This window comes from Prunus mume, linkage group LG2 (assembly GCF_029339155.1).
Source record: "Prunus mume cultivar Tortuosa linkage group LG2, ASM2933915v1, whole genome shotgun sequence".
NCBI lineage: Eukaryota > Viridiplantae > Streptophyta > Magnoliopsida > Rosales > Rosaceae > Prunus > Prunus mume.
Genome location: NC_142699.1, coordinates 8,137,523 through 8,145,445, shown reverse-complemented (window position 1 = coordinate 8,145,445; position 7,923 = coordinate 8,137,523). Strand labels below are relative to the sequence as shown.

The following is a 7,923-nucleotide window of genomic DNA, read 5'->3' as shown; positions in this document are numbered from 1 at the left end:
CATATAGGCTGGTCTTATTCTTACAACTCTGCCACGAATGAAGCACTCCAAGAAGTAATAAGGTCTTTCTTATCAGCCAAAACATGAAAGGAACAGACTTTCATACTTGGGTCAACGGATTTTAAACGAGCCTTAGTATAATTAAGTTGTATTATTTAATTTGCAGTAGCAAAGAAAAAATGATAAATTGTATTCTACTTGATGAAATTATATTCAATTGAGATTTTAATAGATTGTTTTGACGCTTAAAAATCCAGTGGTATCCAATTAGTACTTTTAAGTAATCAATGAATATTGAAACATTAAGAAAGGATATGAGTATACAACCGTCAACAATATATGTAAACTGGAATGCCCAGGTCTTTGGGGCACTTGCAGCAACAGAAGAAAAAAAATGTTGGCTAGACTACCCTAAGTTGGCGCTCCGGTAAAGCAACTGGTATTTGATCGGATGGGAGGGGGGCCGCGGTTTGGTTTATGGCAACACCCTAGCAGCAGGAAGAGGCTGTTGTCTTTTAATTTCGTTTCATGCGCGTGCCACTGTTTAAGATAATATGTGTCTTGTGTGCGCTAGGATGTCACCACACAGTGCCATGATCGTTCTCTTTGTTAATTTTGTAAATATCCAGCATTTCGTCTTCCACCGGATGGGTTGCCGGCTATGACAAGGCAATGGAGAGGTGCTCCAACATCAGCCAAATGCAGTTGATTCATTTTACCAGAAACTATCTTCTGATCCTTACTTCCCAGCCGAGCAAACCCAATACACAGTGTCCTCATCATATGCTGCAAGGTAGGTTATGCAAAAATCAAAACTACAGCAACTAGAAGTTGTCGTCTTAAGTTGTGTACAAGCCAAACAATAGATAACATTATGTTTGACAGTGAAGGACTCAAGATATGAAAATTTTGGGGTCCTTACCAGATTCTCCTCGATTGTCCTCAACCTCCAAAAGCTGCTCAATTGCAGTGTTTATTGACATATGTCTAGGTTGTTCATACTGCTGCTTCCTTCCACTGAAAGATTCAAGGGAGGTAGAAAAGAGTAAATAAGTCTATGCAAAAGCAGAATCACAAAACACATAAAAACAAGACACAGTAAATCCCTCCAAGCTGAATATCAAAGAGAAGGCAGTCAATCATTTGAACACGGACCTGCACAAAGATTCCAGAGTCGGTTCCTTCACGCGTATATCTACAGTGAAAAATAAATTTGTGATGAAAGTTTATACAGAGCAAGACAAGCGTTTTGAGAAAATATTTAAAATCCAACCTAACAAGCAGAGAGTATGCAGTCCAAGCCCGCGATTGTTTCGAATCTTGTCGTAAAAGCTATCAGGCCTCCAAGTTTCAGTGAAGAATGGAATTGAAACTGTCTCTCCATAGTGGTAGAGTTGTAAGCCACAGATTCCAACTGCATTCATCACCGATGCATTATGCACCACATTGACATATATCCCCAACTTATTGGCTCGAACAACAAGATCAGAGTGAGTTGTAGCTCTGTGTTCCAGATCAAATTATGCAAGAAATGAATTTGTATATTCAGAAAAAACAAACTGATCAAATAAGTCTCCCATTCAATCATAATTCCCATACTCTACTTCAATTGATCAAATAACTCAATTAAAATGAAAAGTTGTTGGGAACCCAATTTCAATTACTTGTCAAAAATAATTCTTTGGAAACAAATATATAACATAATAAACTGACATTCCAAAGAAAGGCATACCCAAAAGGATCTCCAGCTACAAGGAAAGCCACGTTAGAAGCAGCAGCTGCACTTAGAATTTGGTCGGCCTTTTTTATATAGGAAAGCCGCGCGGCTATACTATATAAAATTAAAAACAAGAGAGGACCCGCATAGCGATTCGGCACCCGGCTATACTCGTTAAGTGTGTTATCTTCAAAAGAAGTATAGCCGAACGGCTAGACTATTTATTTAAAAAGATTAAAAAATTCCCCAGAAAGCCGCCCGGCTATACTCGTTTTAAATATGAAAACTCGATGAAATGGTATTCGAGCATTTGGTATAGGACTTTGTACATTTATATACTATTTGAAAACCCAATCTTTTTAAATATATATATTTTTATCACATTAATTCAATCCCAGACTAGCACTTTGTATCACACTTGCCACAGGAACGTGCCATTATGAAAGCAATTTTAGTGCAATACTCGAACACGTAAGCAAATTGAAAACTTAAACTACGTAGGAACAGTAATAACTAACTCTTGCTTTGTAGTTGAATGAAAGATATTTTCCGATTTTATATATATATATATATATATATATATATATACAGAGAGTTTCCATTGAGGGATCCCTCAAATAAGTTTATTTGAGGGACATCCCTTGTAGGGCCCACTCCGGATTGTATTTCACTAATCCAAACCGTCTATTTTGTAGATACACATTCAAAGATCATCTCTACAAAAAATCACTTGAATCCGATATCATTTGATCATTCAATTGAGTTATTGAAATTTTAATACTTTCTTGAAGCACCGTGTTCATTGATTTTGTAGGACACAATTGGATGTCGAAACGGTTTCCAAATTGTCTAATCTTTTGTAAGGATGATCTATGAATGAAGACCTAAAAAATAGATGGTTTTGATCATTGGAAAAAAAATTGTAGGGTACCCTAAAGGGCGTCCCTCAAATAAAATTATTTGAGGGATCCCTCAATAGAAGGGGACTGTATATATATATATATATATAATCGGTTATTTGGTGCCAAAAACAAAAAAGTGGAGGAACCCCTTCGAGCCAAACGTCTATGGATACATTACCTAAAGCAAACTTAGCAATTCTATCAGCCACAATATTACACAGTCTAGGAACAAAGACAAAAGAAAGAGAACCAAAATTTCTAGATAACATGTGGATGTCATTGATAATCCCCCCAGCAACCCCAAAAACCCCATTGCCAGAGACGATGTCGTTAATGGTAATCTTCGCATCTGTCTCAACCACTAAATGATTTGAAAAAAGGTTTAACACATGAATTTGGGTTGCATTGCCTATCTCAGGTGGTATGCTACCAGAAAGGTTGTTTCCTGCCATTAGTATGGTTTTCAGCTTTGGGTATTGTCCCCAGTTGTTTGCGATTTCTCCATACAAGTTGTTGTGGCTTATATTCATAAAATCAAGATTCGGATAAATAGCGAATTCTTCAGATATATTTCCCGTCAATAGGTTTTGGTCAAGACGGACTCTCACTAAGCCCGTGCAATTTTTCAAGCTTTTGGGAATTGGACCAGTCAAATAGTTTGTTTGTACTAACAAGTTTGTGAGTTTTCCACCTCGACAGATATTTGGAGGCAAATAACCAGACAATTAGTTTGTGTGGGCTTAATGCCTTTTGGGCTTTTGACTTTTTGTTGGTTCTTTTGCATTTTATTTGGGCCTCTGGTGTTTTTGCTTTGTTGTTGAGCTCAATCGGTTGTGTCTCACTTTTTGGTATATTGTTATGCCCTTTTGGAGTTTTTAATGGAAACCCACTTTTGACCAAAAAAAATAAATAACTAGACAATTGGTTTGTATCCAACGCCAATTCAGTTAAATTCTTGAGATTCTCTAACTCTTGAATACCACAAGTGGAAAGGTTTAGCTTAAACATGAAAAAAAATATATATGTACGTGTACAATACAAGTATTAAACGTGAAAAATGCTAAATTCTCTATACATGTAATAACATTGAAAAAGTAAATACTCAAAAGGGGACAATAGAGACTCGGGTAATGGTCTAATAGTAATGAATAATACTCTAAACTACTCTTATTAATAAACAAAAATCGAGGAAAAACTTTTCTTTTTTAAAAAATAAAATAAAAATCACATTGTCTATGTTTGGGTGAAACACAAGACATTTCTAATCAATTTTCCGTTTTATATTGTAATAATATTAAAAATCCACCATGCATGCTCTGGTAGTATAAGGTTCTTTTCTTAATCGCCTATAGGCTATACATATTTAATTTGCACCTGCAAACAAAAATATGAAAACTCAATGGAATGGAATTCGAGCATTTGGTGTAGGACTTTGTACATTTATACACCATATATACGGATTACATGTGTAAAAGATCATAAAGTTCATGTATGTTATAACATATTGGTAAACTCTCTACACGTTTTATGGGACAATCTATTCTTTCACCGGACGGGTGGTTAAAGTTTGACATTTATCAACACCCGGCCCTTGTTCTAGGTTTCTTCACTTCAAGTGCACCTATTGACCACCATTGCGACGTCGTCCCATCCCAGCAAGTTTATATATTCTTATTTCTCCAACATATAATATTAATTATATATATATATAATACAGAAATTTTCTTATGCGTACATCCGAAAGTTATTATCATATGTACCCTAAAAAAAAAAAAAGGAACCTTTCCTCTCCTGAGCCGTTTCCCGTTAAGAAGATGTGAAAACACCTCTCTCTATATAAATATAACAACGGTGCGTTCCGAGGTGTGAAGTGGGAGAGAAGGGATTTCATAATTGGATTGAGGTTTTGAATAAGACCTTTTCAAAAAAAAAATTTAGGGATTAGATCAAAATAAAATGGTATTCGAAATGCCAAAATTGGAATAACACTTGATACTATCATAAATGCCCAGAAAAAATCATATTCATAAAGCAGAAACATAGACGTACTCCTATTAATGTGAAAAATATTTAAAAAGGAATGTAATCCTAATGTGGGTGCATTTGGCCATGGGGATGCAAAAATAGTACTTCAAGATCCATTACGTGTCCAAGATCTTTTGTTATCCTTGGCATCTTTTTTTTTGGCACAAATATTTTTTGCTATTCTTGGCGTCTTTTTTTTTTTTTTGCACAAATATTTCTTTCTTATGTCAACGTACAACATTTATAAAAGAAAACAAAAAAGTCTTCCTAATTAGGTGCTTTACTTACCATAAATTTAGTAATTTATTATAAAACCACCATAAAATTTGCTGCAATTAATAACTTCATTATTCCTTACGTTTTATGTGCTCAAGGGTAAATTGGATAAGGAAAGAAATATAATATTGACTAATTATCTCATTAAGGTAAGTAATCTAAGATAATGATTTTAAAAATATAAAAATAAAAAGATTACATCCTACAATATTTAAAATACAAATTTATAAATAAACCCAATTCTAGACATGTATTTATAAAAAAAAATCTAAGCACTATTTAAACATAGAAACACACCCAAAATCAACCCCAAAGTCAACTTTTTGGGTGTGTTTATAAATGGGTTTTGAGTGTGTGTAATGATGGGTTTTGGGTGTGTTTATATGTTTAAATAGTGCTTGGGTTTTTTTATAATTTCAACCCCCATTTTGAGTGTTTTAGTGAAACTCCCTATTTAAAAAGGAATGTAATCCTATGTAGCACAAAAGTCAAAGGACTTGTATCAAAGTCACCAAATATGAGGATTAAACCCAACTCCTGGATAGGAATTTGAATCTATATCAACTTTTCTATATTTTATACTACCCCTCCTTGCTTTCCACCATGTTTACAATGACATCCACACAATAACAACGTGTGGATATCCGAATGAGAGAAAAACTATATATATAATATGTAGCTAACCTCATTATATGCCTGAGAATGGAGCTAATTAATCGAGTGACATACACAAATACAAACACAATTCAAAATACTTTATACGCAGTGGCGTACGCAGGTTGGGACAAGAGGGGTTACATGACCTCTTGGAATGCCAGAAATCTGGTCGTGGACTCCACCAACGACCCCTTGTGTGCACGTAAGATGCTCAATAAAAGTCCCCTATGGACTTGCCTTGCGCTGCTCAGGGCTCTCTAAACTTCTTCCAAACGCACTCTTACAGCACCACGACTTCGATTATTTTTGGGTTACAAAGGCAACGAAGAAGATGATGTTGGTGATGTTGCCTAGCTTATTCCTCCTTTTAGTTGAAACTCACTGTTTCATTAACTTGTACGTTTTTAAAAAAGTTTGGCCCAAATTTTTATTAATAAAACCTTTTAACCTTTTACTCCAGTGACATATTTAACTAATATGATAGTACAATAATAGTTTATAAAAATTAATAAATATATTATTTTAATTGCCGTATAGGTGTCATACTTGTATCTTAATTTTTGGAGATTTGAATGAAGGTATTATATTTTTGCTTTTTAGCGTTATTCTTTTAGTAAAAAAAATGTATATACTTTACACTGTGACCTCTTAGCCTGAGAATCCTGAGTCCACCACTAGTCACTGTTAATGTGTTTGATTTACTTAACTGTTGTAAATGCATGAGTTGACCATACCTCTTAGCATTCATCCTTTCTAATTCTATGTAACCTATGCACTAAATACCATAGTTATGGGCTTATAATTTATGAGTTGTTAATGTTTTCTTACCATTGTAAGCCTATAAATAAAAGGTCTTATCAAGATGAGATATACAAGTTGATTGAACAATTTCTATTGTCTTTCTCTATTTTCCAATTCTCTACAATTTTTTCCTTAGTTATATAACACGTTATCAGCACGACATTGCTCTTGGTATGTTTTCTTTCTTTGAATTTTCTTTCTTCTTATATGAGCTAGAGTCATCACATGGTATAGAGTTTCTTTGTACTCACCATCAGACTTCATCATGCTCGTTTAAGGAAAAAAATTCTTATTCTTATTACACATGGATATAATGCCATGTTTTTTATTTGTTTGTTTATTTAATTTTAAGTATGATCTTAATTATTATGATGAGTTTGTATTATACAAAAGATCAGGGCCCGAAGTTCCTCGATCCTCATCATATAACTAGATTATGACCTAGAGTTCTTTTGATTGAATCAGAACCTGAAGTTCTTTGATTCCGAATAATTGAGGGCTTGAAGTTCCGCGAATTTAAAGAGCACATAAGGACATGAAACTTCTCGATTTTGTATTAATCAAAATCAGAATTCCATGAGGCTTACATATGTCAAGAACCCGAACCAGAAGTTTCGAGTGTATATACATGGATTTGAGTATGAAGTTCAAAGCACAACTGTTAATTCAATTTATTTAGATCTACGTATTCGAACTTGAAGTTTCGAATATATATTGATATGAACATGAATTGGTTGGAAACCCAATTCTTAAACTTGTAGTTTTATCTACATATTGAATCCATATTAATATTGGATTATCTTGGAAGTTCATAGTCTTTAATTTATTTATTTTATTCCTCGTTTATACCACTTTACTATTTTATTTTATTTTATTTTATTTATGTTGGGTTATTAGTTAATTTCGTTTTACAATGGTAATGTTTTGTATTACCCCTCCATATTGACAGCCAGAGGTGTCTATTGGAGAAACTTCCTACTTTCTTTTGTGAATAAGAAGTTTATGATGTCATGAACCAAAAGTTCATGAGGCCCCAATATTACAAAACTATTAAAGTAGTTGAAGATTATGATATCATGAACTAGAAGTTCATTGACCGGATAACTTTTATGTTGTGGCATGACTATCTTGGCAATCCATGTTCCATAATGATACATAAGAATTTTATAAATTTGTAAGGACATCGTTTAAAGACTCAAAATATTGTCTTGTCCAACAAATATCATTACAAAGAATGCTCACAAATAAAAGCTGTCATACGATCATCTTAATCAAAAATTGACTTTGAGCCCTTTGTCCTGAAATAATTCAAAGGGATATTTGTGAGCCTATACAATATTTAATTATTGATCACTTCACCAGTGTTATTGAACGTGCCTACTAAAATGGTCACATATTTATCTCTTGTCAATACGCTTACGAGCATAACTCCCAGATTATCTAATCCAATCAATTTGAATTGATAATGATGGTGAGTTTATTCTCCTACATTTTGAGACAATTTTCCCGCCGTTAGGAGGAGAAATGACAGTTCCTAAAGAACGT

The 7,923-nt window shown here is 33.8% G+C and overlaps 1 pseudogene; it reads right to left on the bottom strand.

The window, feature by feature from the left end:
• Positions 1-442: 442 nt before the first annotated feature.
• Positions 443-3,071, bottom strand: LOC103319872 (putative diphthine methyl ester synthase; annotated as a pseudogene).
• Between the last annotated feature and the right edge of the window lie 4,852 nt (positions 3,072-7,923).